At 44.4% G+C, this 14,278-nt stretch overlaps 1 long non-coding RNA gene across 1 annotated transcript in view; it reads right to left on the reverse strand.

Moving 5' to 3' along the window:
* Positions 1 to 789: 789 nt before the first annotated feature.
* Positions 790 to 14,278, reverse strand: part of LOC105746730 (uncharacterized) — a 107,099-nt gene continuing 93,610 nt past the window's right edge. The window contains exons 2-3 of the long non-coding RNA XR_001119011.3: positions 13,836 to 13,928; positions 790 to 2,150 (exon numbers count right to left, since the gene is read on the reverse strand). This is a non-coding gene — a long non-coding RNA (uncharacterized lncRNA). The remainder of the gene's footprint in view (positions 2,151 to 13,835; positions 13,929 to 14,278) is intronic.

Raw genomic sequence — 14,278 nt, forward strand, 5'->3', positions numbered from 1 at the left:
AGGGGCCCGGTGTCTAGCTCCTTTTCCTCTTGTCGTTACCCTCTCTCTCAGGCTCTCCGTTTCCTGGTCGGTTTTGTGAGGGTCTTGGTTTGGAAGGTTTTGGAGGTCACACTCTGTGTGTCCCTGTGCTGCAGCATGCTGCCCATCACCCACACTGTACGAGGCCAGCTCCCTGAGGAGGAGAGGTTTGGGGGTAGCTGCCACTGCAGCAGTGCCACGTTCCAGTGTTCCGATGATAACCCGTGCACGGACTCCTGCTGTGGCAGGGATGCTGGACTCTTTCAGTCTAAAACTGAGAATTTTAAAAACTAGCATTAAAAACAAAACAATACAATAAAATTTTAAAAAGCTAAAAGGAAACAAACTAAAGGAAAAAAAAAAAGAGAGAAAACACAGCACTGCTTCTGGAGGCAGTGAGTTGAGCGGGGAAGGGTGCCGGCCCCAGACAGACCTGGGTTTGCATCTCAGCTCTTTGTTTACCAGCAGAATGACCTTGACCCTTTTCCTAATTTCTCTGAGCTGTAGTTTTGGAAAATAGGAATGCTTGTTCCTTCCTGGCAGGTTTGCATTGAGGATTCTGTAAGTTAATATATATGGAAGCAAAGAGTTGTCAGCTTCCTTCCTATTTTATCTAGGAAAGCTTGACTGTGTCCCCAGGAATGGCCCAGGGCCCGGGCCACAGACCCCAGCCTCTAGAGCCTTCCCTCTGATCCCAGCAGGGGCTGCAAGGCTGTGATCCCTGAGAGGGGGAGATGGGCTTTGCTTGGTGGAGGAAAAACACAAAGGTCGTTTCTGAGAAGAGCAAAAGAGCTAGTTGATTTATTTTGCACCAAAATCTCCTGGTGTGTAAGCCTCTGGAGACGGCTTTGCAGAACTGGAGAGAAAAGAGTGTTGATCATTCTTTCCTAGGTATATCTCATTTGCATTCCTAGGGAGCATCAAGTGATGTGTTCCAAGAAAGGAAGTTGTTTGGTGAACTGGCTCACCTCATCTCCCACACAAACCACTCACTCACATTTTAGTTTTTGTGTGGAAGTAAAACACGATTCTCCAGTGAGCCTCTACTACTTGCCAGAGACGGCGCTAGCTATTTTACATACTGTGGCAGACACAGTAAACTTGGCTCGCTTAGCACCCAGCCACCTTCTCCCTTGCCCTCCTTTATAGAGCCTGGCAATCTGAATACTTGACTTCTCAACATCCTTTTCAGCTACAGTGGCCATGTGACATAATTCTGGCCAATAGTATATAAATGGAAATTTTGCGGGGAGGGCATTTCTTCCTAAATGTAATGACAAAGTTTCAAGAGGAGAAAAGCCTTGGTTTCTTCTCCGGTCTTCCTTCCTCTTGCCTGGATGTGATGTCTGAAGTTGCATCAGCCATCTTGCAACCACGAGGCAAAGGATGAGGATGAAATCTAGCAGGCTAAGAATGGTGGAGATAAAAGAGTCTGGCCTCTGATAATGTATTGTCTGCCTTTGGAAACACAGTCAATATTGTAAGAGGCAATGTTTTTTAAGTACTATTAAAAAAGATAAAATGCTGCTAATTAAACTACAATTTGGCATTATTTGTAAGATGCATGCTGATTTCCAAAATGTTACAACGTGGGGCAAACAATGTGGATCTTAGAACTGATGAGAATTGAGCAGGTGTCTGAGCCTTGGAATATCTACTTCCAGACTTCTTTTGTGACAACAATGAATTCTTAATTCTTCGAGCCATAGTTGTCTGGTTTTCTCTTACTTCCTGCCAAACACATTCCTAACATTAACTCTCACAGTCACTTCCTCGGGTATTGCAATCTCTATTTCACTAATGATTAAACTGAGGCATTAGAGTGCAGTGGACCGGCCCTAGCGCTCACAATCGCTTCCCTCAGAATTAAGAGCTGAGCCCACGTGCGGAGGCCACCACACCTAGCGGTCGTGACCCCATGTGCCATCTGCTCCACGGTTCTCCCGCTCATGTGTGGCCTTCGAGGCGTAGTCACGAAGAAACGACAAGAGCCATGCTCCGCTCCCACCCCCCCAGGAGCTCGCCAGGCCTGGACATTTCATCCTGGGAGCTTGGAGCCAGGACCTCAGCAGTTTGTTTTCTTTTGCTGTTTCATCTTTTACGTTTCTTCTCTCTGGGCCTCTCCTCATCCTCTAAGGAACAACAACAAAAGCATAGGAAACAAGAACGAGCAATTAATATGCAGAAGACGTGTAGTTCATACTCTCCCTGGCTCGCTACTGATTTCCCACAAGCCTACAGGCTCTCAGATTGTGCGGCTCGTGAGGGCACAGATGTGCTAAGAGAATCCTGCAGAAAAGGAATCCCTGGCCAAGAGCCTCCTGGAGACCGAGCTTGGGGTGGGGGCAATGGGAGGGGGCTTCTGCTGGTCCAAGGTCACAGCCAGCAGGCAGTATTGATGTCTCTAGTGTTAGGGAGCACTCCCTCCTAACTCTGATTGTTGTTTCCTGAAGTGGAAGCAGGAGGAAAACAAACAAACAAAAATACACCCGCCCAGACGTTAAACGGATGTTAGCGCTAAGTAATGAGGAATGGGCTTTTCCAAATCTCTGTTCTCTGACAGGTAAAAGAAGCTGAGAACAGTAGGGGCAGATTAGATGGGATACTGATCAAATGGATACATTAGAACATTATTTTTTAGTGTGCAATTTACAGAATCACTTGAGATGCCAAGGCAGCCCATTAGGAAGCAAATCGTCCCTTTGGGAGTGACTCCCATAAAAGGCTCCCAAGCAGGTGGGAGCTGGTGCAGCAGCTCTCCCAGCCGCCTGGCAGGGAGGCAGCGCTTGGCTCACCGTGCGGCCAGGGGCACTGGCATTTCTCTCAGGGCTGGACTAGGAGAATCGGAGGGTGGGGTGGGGGGGATTTTGTGCCACCTCCTCTGCCCTGATCATGGGCAGGAGTGGAGAAGTGGAAAAGGCCTGTTGAGTTTTTCTTCTCTGATACAAGGGAAACACACACAAATTATCTTTTTCTGAGAAAACCTATTGAAAGCAGCACCCCCATCCATCCGTCCAGAGGGGTCACACAGTCTAACTTCTGGCTGGAGAACTGATTTTTAAAATGCCTGAGTCCAACAGCCTCAGTCCAACTCCCGCCTGGCCTGGCATCCAAAGCCAAAAAGTTCCTGTAAGTAATGTTATTAAGGAGCTATGTACCTCACAGGAAGTCTTCAGATTGCAAACATATGTCTAAACTGCTGACTCTGTGTAAACTGATCGAATTACCAAGACTGTTGCAGAGAAGCTGATTTTTGCACAGGGGAGTGGTGGGGACTTGCTATTTGAGTGTGTGCCAGGCTGAGTGGAGTCATTGCTTCAGAGAGATTCAGGCTGCAAGAGGGTTCTTTAGCAAATTAGCTTGGATGGTAACTCATTGCTTTTCTTCTCCCTGCACGTCAACAATCAGTGCTCATTTATCTTGAGCCCACGTGGGGCTGTCTGCTGTCTTTGGCTGTCTATTTTATTATTCGTCTGTAGGACCTGTTCTTGTCTCTCTTTCCAGGTACCCACCACCCTGCTATGAACTTCATGAGCTCACTAGACTTGCTGACTGCACACTGCTGCACGTTTTTAAAATGAAACTTTTTATTTTGAGATAATTGTAGCGTCATATGCAGTTGTAAGAAATAATAAAGACCCCAGGTACTTTTTCCCCAGCTTTCCCCAATGGTAACATCTAGCAAAACTGCAGTAGGATGTCACAATCAGGATATTGACATGAATACATTCAAGGCAGAATATTTCCATATCTACAAGGCTTCCTAGTGTTGCCTTTTTATAGCCACACCCACTTCCCTCCTGCCTGCTGCTAATCTGTTCTCCATTTCTATAATTTTGTTATTTCCAGAAAGTTAGATAAATGGGATCACACAGGATGCAGTCTTTTGGGATTGCCTCCCACCCCCAGTATAATTCTCTGGAGATCCATCCAAGCTGCTGCAAATGGTCCTAGTTACTTCCTTTTTATTGCTGAGACATATTCCATGGTATGGCTATACTGTGGTTTGTTTAACCACTCACCTGGAGAAGGACATCTGGGTCATTTCTGGGTTTTGGCTACTATTAATAAAATTGCCATGAATATTTGTGTATGGGTTTCTGTGTGGATGTAAGTCTTCATTTCTCTGGAATAAATACCCAAGGAGGGAAACTGCTGGGCCATATGGTAGTAGCATGTTCAGTTTTTTTAAGAAACCACCAAACTTTTCCAGAATTACTGTCCCATTTTGTGTTCCAGTTATACCTCAGTAATGTAAGTATAATCCAGCTTCTCCACATCCTCTCCAGGATTTGATGTTGGCACTCCTTTTTATTGTAGTCATTCTGATAGTAGGTGCATGTGATAGCTTATTTGTAGTTTTAATTTGTTCTTCCCTGAGGGCTAGTGAAGTTGAACATCTTTTCATGTGCTTATATGCTTTCTGAATATCCTCTGTTGAAAAATCTGTTCATGTCTTTTGTCACTTTTATAATTGGATTGTCTGTGGGTTTGGTTGGTTTTTTTTTTACTGTTGAGTTTTTTTTTTTTAAGATTTATTTTTTATTTCTCTCCCCTTCCCTGCCCCCCTCCCCCCGCCCCAGTTATCTGCTCTCTGTGTCCATTCACTGTGTGTTCTTCTGCGTCCACTTACATTCTTGTTGGTGGCACCGGGAATCTGTCTCTCTTTTTATTGCATCATCTTGCTGTGGTAGCTCTCTGGGTGTGGGCACCACTCCTAGACAGGCTGCACTTTTATTGCACTGGGCAGCTCTCCTTACGGGGTGCACTTCTTGCATGTGGGGATCCTCTACGCAGGGGACACCATGCGTGACACGGCACTCCTTGCGCACATCAGCACTGCGTGTGGGCCAGCTTACCACGTGGGTCAGGACACCCTGGGTTTGAACCCTTGACCTCCCATGTGATAGGTGGATGCGCTGTCCATTGAGCCAAATCCACTTCCCACTGTTGAGTTTTGGGAGTGCTTTAGATATTATAGATGCTAGTCCTTGGTTAGATATGTGGTTTGCAAATATTTTCTCCCAGTCTTGTAATTCTCTTAACAGGGTCTTTTGTGGAGCAAAATTTTTCAGTTTATCAACTTTTCATTGTACGGATCATGTTTTTATTATCAAGTCTAAGAACTCTTTCGTTAAACCCAGATCCCAGAGATTTTCTCCTATGCTTTTTCCTGAACGTTTTGTAGCTTTACATTTTACATGTAAGTTCATGAATCATTTTGAGTTAATTTTTGTGTAGACTATGAGACTTCGGTTGAGGAACTTTTTTTTTTTTTGTCTTTGATTGTCCAATTTTCCAGTACCATTTGAAAAGACTATTTTCCATTGAGTTGCTATTGCACTCTTGTCTGCAATCACTTGGAAATATTTGTATAGGCTTATTTCTGAGTTCTCATTCTGTTTCAGTGACCTATATGTCTGTCTTTCTATCAATCCCATCTAGTCTTGATTATTGTTCTCTATAATATGATATAATAAATCCTGACATCACAGAGACTGCTTCCTCCCACTTTTTTCTTCTTTTGTATGGAATGGTTTGCTGGATTTACATGCAAGTATTTCCTTCTTTTGATTGACTGTAAATGATATTATACTTTTAATCTCAGAGTCTACATGTTCATTACTATTATAAAGAAGAACGGTTGAATTTTGTATGCTTGTCTTGTAACATACAACCTTGCTGAACTTACTTATTAGCTCTAGGAGTTTTTTTGTAGATTCCCTGAGAATTTCTACATAAATAATTATGTCATATGCAAATAGGGAGAGTTTTATTTCTGCCTTTCCAACCCGTGTGTCTGTGTCTTTTATTTCCTTTTCTTGGTGAGGCAGGCTAGTAAATTAAGGGATCAATAGATGAATCTGGAACCTGTCAGGAAACCCACGTGGCCAAGAATACCCCACAAGACGGTTGCTGGAAGAACCTGAAAGAACCCCCATTTGGAACAAGATTTCTTTTGGAATAAAGGAGAAGCCCTGAATATTCTCCAGGGGCTTTCCCATTGGGCTCTCCTGGGGGATGGAGGGGTGGGTAATCAATCAAAACAGCAAACAGCTGGGATTCTTCTCCCTGCATTAGCAAAGGGGCAGAATAATTAATGGTTTAAAAAGCAAGTGCAAAAGCCAAACTGGCCCTGTTCTTGCCTTTTTCTCCCCTGCCTTTTTCAGCATGCAAGTAAACCTGGACATTTGTAACATGTAATGGGGAACTGTAGTCTGTAAATCAGCCCTCTTTATCTCTTTTCAGCCCCTTTCCTCTCTACCTGGGACCCATAATCTGTTATTTTCTCCCATTTCTCCTCTCTCCATTCCTTAATAAATTGCTGGCCTAACTAAACTGGCTTGCACTTAAAATTCATTTTTTTGTAGCTTAGCCAAGAACCTAGAGAAAATCCGACAACACTGGCTTATTGCACTATCTAGAACTTCCAGTTAGTGTTGAGTAAGAGCTGCCTTCTGTAGGCCAGACATTATATCATTCAGGATGCTTTAGACTGCTGGAACTTTTCTTCAATTAAAGAAATTCATTTGCTCCTTGCAAAAGACATCTGGAGGGAGGCGGTTCAAAGCAATTCAGTTATGTCAGGGCCCTGGATATTCTTTGTGATTCTCTTGGCTTTCGCTCAGGGCTTCAAGTTGGCTGCTGAGGTTCCAAGTGTCACAAGGTAGGCAGGAAGTAAGGATGTTTTTTTATCATGAGGAAAGCCTTTCTCAGAAACCTAACAGGCACTTTTTGTCTTGTTGGCCAATATTAAAGCAAATGTCTAACCCTGGACCAATCTGGCAAAGGGAAGGGAAAAGGGAACAGAATTCCCATGCATAGTTTATCCAGTGTTTCATAACAGGGCTGTTTATTGCCATTTTGGAAAACAAGTCTTTGTTGTTCAGGATGGTCCCACTTACTGTGGGACTTTCTGCATCCCAGGCCCTACTTGTTAAGTGACAGTGATTCCCTCCAGTCACTGTGACAACTGTTTCCCAACAGTCATGACTCACCTCCAGGGGCTGGGTGCATTCTTGCCAGGAATATCTCAAGGGAAAGGGAAGAAAAGGCTATTGAGTGGATAACCCAAAGTGTCAGCCCTTGGAGGGGAAGATACATCTTCAAGTGGGACCAGAAAAATAATTGGATCCAGGGAACCCCAGCATTCTCCCTCGGGACCTCCAAATCCAGCGGGACTTGACTTTTTGTGGTATCAGGTACCTCCAAGGTGGCAATATGGGGCCCAGTTTTCCCATCGACTCTGCTGTATGAGGAGAGGCTGTGCACCAGGAGAGGGAGATTGTTCTTTACCAGGCGCTCCTCTCTCTCCTTCTGGGGTCTTGTTCTAATAGTGAACAATCTTAGACTAGAAAGGATCTTGGAGATCATGAAAATGATTTTATGGAAGCCCAGCACGGTGAAGTGATTTGCTCAACATCACCCAGCATTGTGACCAAACCAGGACTGGGTCAGTGGAACACTGTATCTCAAGTTCCCAATCATCACAGCTTTTCTTTCCTTTTTTTTTTTTTTTGAAGATTTATTTAATTAATTTACTTCTCTACCTCCCCACCCATCCCCAAGTTGTCTGCTCTCTATGTCCATTTGCTGTGTGTTCTTCTGTGTCTGCTTCTATTCTTGTCACCAGCCCCAGGAATCTGTGTCTTTTTTTGTTGCATCATCTTGCTGTGTCAGCTCTCCACGTGTGCAGCACCACTCCTGGGCAGGTTGCACCTTTTTCACTCTGGGCGGCTCTCCTTGCGGGGTGCACTCCTTGTGCGTGGGGCTCCCCTATGCAGGGGACACCCCTGCGTGACACGGCACTCCTTGCACGCATTAGCACTGAGCGTGGGCCAGCTCACCACATGGGTCAGGAGGTCCTGGGTTGGAACCCTGGACCTCCCGTGTGGTAGGTGGATGCTCTAACCATTGAGCCAAATCCACTTCCCACAGATTTTCTTTTATTTCTTATTTCTCTTTTTACAAATTCTAATTCTAATCTTTACAGGGTGCTTACTGCGAGACAGTATGCTAATTGACTTATACCATTTATTCTTTTAATCTTTATAACAAACATGTGAGAGAAGTACTCTTATTGTCCCCACTTTGTAGATTAGGAAATAAGGCTGGGAAAGATCAAAGAAAGTTGCCCAAGGTCTGATTCTAGAATCTGCTTGATTAGCTGTAACACCACACAACTTCCGCAGTAAGATAAGCCTTTGTTTGTCTTTTGCTGTTATTTTTCAGAGTGGACTAACAAGACATTCTCCAAAGGCCAGGTCATTCCTTTCAGTGTGTGCCCACAGTTGGAGGAAATGTAGAGGGAAGATGAATAAATTTCATCAGTAGGAGATGACTTGAGAAGGGATAAGAGATGAAGAGTATGATTCAGCCATATTATTTTGCTTTTTCTAAAAAGAAAACTCCTTATTAGAGCAACAGTTTAAATATTAGGCTATGTCTTAATTATAACCTAGGTTTTACAGTTCTTAAGAAAGATATGATTAGGGCAAAATTAAAAATACGGCAATGAGTATAAGTTGTCTTGCTCAAGTACTGTTTTCAATTATCTCTCATCTAAACTTTGGCTTTCTTTACTTTTATATTTCCTAAGTGTTTCCAGGCACGGTAAAGCTCTTTTGCAAGACTCCCAGGAACCAAAAACTAGCCACTGGCAGCTCTGGTGTAGAGCCATTCCTAAGGAGACAATTCCCTGGCATTTCTCCTTTGCCCGAGTTGAGTTCTTCATGGCTAACCTCCCCATTCTTTTGTCTACCTGCTTGTCCATCCATCCATCCACCCACCCACCCTCCCACCCGCCATCCATCCAGCCAGCTCTTCTTTATTCAACGGTGATTGATTGAATGCCTGCCTAAAATACCCTACTATGTTTTAAGTACCACATTATGTTCAGAAAAGATGTTCACTGATGAGTTAGCTTCAGGTATTTCCAGGTTGCTTTCCTGATGTTCTCCAACTTTTACTTTTGTAGCTCAGAACAGAGCAATGTCCACAACATAGTCCATGCTCAGGAATGTTCATGGAACTAAATTGTGTTGTTCCTCTTTCAGAAGGTGTGATAATCTTCTCTTGATTCAGAATAACTTTACCTAGATGATCACATCACTAGCATTGTATTCCTCTGACTTCTTCCTCTCAGTGAGACAGATTTTATTGAAAAATCAAAAATTATTCCTTACATCATGCTATTTCTTTACTAAGATAACTTTCATTCCAGATGAAATTCTCCTGGTCCTTCAAGGTCAATTTCAAGTATCAATAAACTAGTGACCTTTCCTGACCTCCTCTAGTTCTCACGTGGGCTTAATCATTCTCTCACTTTGTTCCAGTATCGTCCTCTCCATTCTCTGATCTGCCTGTTCATCTCTCCATCATTCATCCATCCACCCCCTCTCCTTCCATCCATCCATCCATCTACCCATGCTTCATCCATCTATCCATCCATCCACTAACCCATTCTCCATCTGTCCGTCCATCCATCCATCCATTATCCATCTATCCATCCCTCCATCATCCGTCTATCCACCTACTCAGTTATTCATACTTTCAACAATGACTTATTGAACACCTACTTACTGTGACCCCCAATGTTTTCTGCCCCACACAGTGTTCAGCAAAGGGTTCCTATGGCTTGTCTAGTTTCTTGAATATGTCTTTGCTTCCTCCAATAGGTTAAGGGCCCCTCAAGCAAAACCAGGAAAGAGACTTATTGCTTTCTTTGTACCCCAAGTGCCTGACACAGAGGAAGGTGTGCAATCCATGTATGAAGAACTGCATTAACCACCCAGGAGGGCCTGCCTTATGTTCAAACCTGCTTTAACAGGCTCTACTTTTTTGCCTTTTAAGTTTCAAAAGACATTTAAAAAGTACAGAGAGACAATAGTTTCATCAGAGTATGAAAGAGGATGCAAAAAGAGAAAATTTAATCAAGGGATAGTTCACATGAATCATCAGAGGGAGTCACTATCGTGATTGCAGCACCTTGGATTGATTTTTCCCTGCCCCTGAGAAGGATTTGATTGCCTCATTATATGTATAATCTTTATCATCCTTTTCCTCTTTGGTATTCCACATTTGGCTCTCATATCCTTCCTGCTTTATAGGTTGGAAGACTGAAACCAGAATACGCTAGCGGCGTGCGCCATCTCACTTGGCAAATCAGACATAGGGATGAAGGGACAACGTTTGGATTTTAATAGTTTCAATCAAATCAAGATATTATCATCACCAGCATATCGTATTTACTACCTATGGAGCCAAGAACTTTGCATGTAGTATCTTTTCCCCAAGATTTTTACTTTGCAAAAAATTTCAAACCTGCAAAAATTGCAAGAATATACAATGATCATCCAGCTTCACTAATTGTATTATTACTTCCACCTAATTGCTTACACTTAGTGTCACATTTTTACTTTATTTCTCTCTACATATTTTTTATGAACCATTTGAGAGTTACCTGCAGTTATTGTGACACTTCATTCCTAAACATTTCTGCAAATATCTCCTCAGAACAAGGGCCTTCTTCTACATAGTAAAATACAATTATCATCTTCAGGAAATTTAACACTAAAATAATACCATTATCTGTTTTACAGTTCTTATTAAAATTCCCCCAATTTTCCCAATAATAATCCTTCCTCCCTCCCTCCCTTCCTCCCTCAGTCCTTTCCCTTCTATTCAGGATTAATCAGTAGCCACACATTGCGTTTACTTGCAGTATTTCTCTTATCTTCTTTAATCTAGAACAGTTCCTCAGCTTTTATTTTTTTTGCCTTACATGACACTGACATTTTTATAGTCCAAGTTAGTTCTTATGCAAACTGTCCCTCAATTTGGATTTGTGTTTCCTCATGGGAAGATTCAGGTTAAACATTTTTGGCAAGATTATTTCATAAGTGATGTTGTGTCCTTCTCAGCTCATCCCATCAGGAGGCATAACATGTCAATTTATTGCTTTCATTGGTGAGGTTATAATCACTTGATTAAGGTAGTGTTTGCCAGATTTCTGTATAGGTACCTGTATTAGTCAGTCAAAGGAGTGCTGATGCAAAATACCAGAAACTGGTTGGTTTTTATAAAGGGTATTTATTTGGGGTAGGAGCTTACAGATACCAGGCCATAAAGCACAAGTTACTTCCCTCACCAAAGTCTATTTCCACTTGTTGGAGCAAGATGGCTGCCAACAGCTGTAAGGGTTCAAGCTTTCTGGATTCCTCCCTTTCAGGGCTTGCTTCTCTCTGAGTTCAAGGTTCCTTTCTTCCTGGGGCTGGGTTCTCTTTCTTCTGTGAGCGTACTTCTCCGGGCTCCAGGTTAAGGCTTCAGCATCAAACTCCAACATCAGAAACCCTCAACTCTGTCCTTTGTCATGCCTTTTATCTGTGAGTCCCCACCCACCAAGGGGTGGCGACCCACTACCCTAATTACAACTCAATCACGCCCAGGTACAGATCAGATTACAAACATAATCCAATATCTATTTTTGGAATTCAAACCAGATGAAACTGCTATAGTACCATTTCCCTTTAGTGATTTGTGGGGTGATACGTTGAGGCTGTGCGACTATCTCCCCATTTAGTCTTTCAACCAGTCATTTTAACACCTATGGATGATGATCAGGCGTTTTTAAACTCTCCCAGCAATCCAGTGAGGTAGATAGTATTGTTGCCCAAACTTCCACAATGGGGAGACTGAGTCTTACAAAGGGAAAGACACTTGCTCAGTGTCTCACAGCTGGTAAGGAAAAGAGCTATACTTTCAATTTCTGTCTGGCGGTCTCTACAGCCTGCACTCTTACTACTTCCTTCATTGCACCTGCTGGAGGTAGAGTTTCTCATTTCTTTGGCTCCAGGCAAGATAAGAATAGTGATATTTAAGATCATATACCTCTACAATCCAGTCTCTTCCTCCTTACTCCCTAAGCACTTTCCTTGGTGAAACCCAATCTTCTCGGTTCGCCCTTCTCTGACTATTACCTGCAACTTGGAGAATAAATTATGCCTTTGTCTGATGGACTCTAGGCTATGGAGTTCTGCTTTGATTTGATCCCAGGGTGCTCAGCACACTGACCTCTTTCCAGCACCACACTGCCCCTGGCGTAATTAAACTTGGTAATGGTCCATTCCAGAGGGAGAAAGACAAGGGCATAAATCCATGGAGATGATTACAATGAACTTCTCCCTGGGTTCCTTCATAAAGGGGGGCTTTAGGGATCTAGGGATCCGGCTAGGGTGTCGAATTTGCCTGTCAACAATTAACCACAACCTGTAAAAACTAGGAGCGATCACCTTATCGAATTCCCTTCCTTTGTAGTTGGAAAAATCGAGCCCTTGAAAGGTAAGTGGACTGCCCCGGCCATAGCTGGTCACTGACAGGCCTGGGCTGGAACTAAGGATTCCAGGCTTATTACCATACAAGGTCACAGTGGTTATTTCTTGCCTCCCCCTTGCCTGGACCAAGCACAAAATCCAGCTTGTCCAGCCCTCAGTCTTTCTGCTGCTCTTTCCCACCCTTTCCCTTCTTGGGATTTGTCCTTTGGAAGGCATTCACTCATTCTTTCCTCCTTCCTTCATTGATTTGTTCATTATTATTATTATTATTATTTTAAGATTTATTTTATTTATATATTTCTCCCTACCCCCTCGTTTGCGCTCACTCTCTATTCCTTGTTTGCTCGTCTTCCTTTTTCTTTTTTTTAAAGGAGGCACCCGAAACCAAACTCAAGGCCTCCTCTGTGGGAGGGAGGCACCTAATCGTTTAAGCCACCTGCACTACCTGCTTTGTTGTATCTCTCATTATGTTTTCCTCCTTGTGTCTCTTGTTACATCAGCTTGCCGCGCCACCTCATGGCATAAGCTCACTGTCTTGTTCATCTTCTTTAGGAGACACTGGGAACTGAACCTGGGACCTCCTGTGTGGTAGGCAGGAGCTCATTTGCCTGAGCCACGTCTGATTACCAGTTCGTTCATTCTTAACTAACATTTATTGTGCTCCTACTGTGTGCCAGCTTCCTTGCTAGGCACAGGAGGTACACAACAAAGAGAAACACAATATGGCCCTGGAGGAGGTCACCACTTAGGTGGCGAGGGAAGTACAATTCAACACCCTTGGGACGATGTGCTAAGTATTGGGGTATGTCGCACATTGGGTGGTCTTGAGGCACAGAAAAGGGGAGAATGCCCAAAATGATGTGGATACTCTGAAGTTTACCAGAGAAGTTTGGACCTCTAAAGGGCAGGGAGGAAAAGTATGGGAAGGGAAGGGGGCTGGGAAGGGCTTGTGTGGAGGGGACTCTGGAGGGGACCCGGAAGCCGTACCTTTTCCCAGGCTGGAGGAACTGGGGTGCCTGCGGAGGCTGGACCTGGCAGAGGCCGTCAGAAACCTAGAGCTGCTTATTGGCGATCTCAGCTCGAGGGTTTGGGTGAGAGCAGGAGCCCGCTCAAGTGGCCCAGCCACAGAGCAGTCCCTACACAGCTGGGGGCAGGGCGGAGGGAGCCCGGAGGCAGAGGGGAGGATGCTGGCTTCCTCACCGGAGGCAGCGAGCTGCCCTGCGCTCTGCTCTGCTCGCTGCCCTGCGCTCTGCTCTGCTCGCTGCCCAGGCCACTGGCCGCTGAGCACAATGGACGTGCGGCTATGGCATCTCAGCTACGCTGGGTCTTTCTCTGCACAAGGGAATAATCACATCGCAAGCTGGAAGGAAGGAGGATGCCGTGCTGATGAGACCACGGCCTAAGCCATGGAAAGTTCTGGCTGCTTTTCCCTAGCGCTGCCGCTGACATTGTGCAATCCAGGCCAGCTAGGAAACACCTGCTTACCTGTCGGTGCCCCGATGGAATGCCTTCAGACGGCATGGCCTTGGGCTAGAGGCCAAGTCCACGTGCTGCACTCCCTTGAGTCTCCAGTGGCTTCTTCCCCAACAGCAGTTGGCATAAAAAATGACAATAAAATGAGATTTTACTCTGCCAGATTGTTTTAAGTTATTTACACAGATTGCCCCTTGAATCCTCACAGTAACCCAAATCATTAGGTAGGGTTAAGAGTCCCATTGTGCACAGGAAGAAACTGAAGCACAGACAGGGTAAGGAACTTGCCAAAGGTCACTCCCAGCTAATAAGCGAGGGAAGCAGGACTGAATCAGGCAGGGGGCTTTCTGAGCCCTCGCTCCTACCCATGGGGCCACACTGCCTCTTAGCTCCAGGAGGAGGCGACTTGGCCGGAGTCCCACAGTTCGTAGGAGTTTGTAATAACATTATGGGTT

Source organism: Dasypus novemcinctus, chromosome 20 (assembly GCF_030445035.2).
Source record: "Dasypus novemcinctus isolate mDasNov1 chromosome 20, mDasNov1.1.hap2, whole genome shotgun sequence".
Taxonomy (NCBI): Eukaryota; Metazoa; Chordata; class Mammalia; order Cingulata; family Dasypodidae; genus Dasypus; species Dasypus novemcinctus.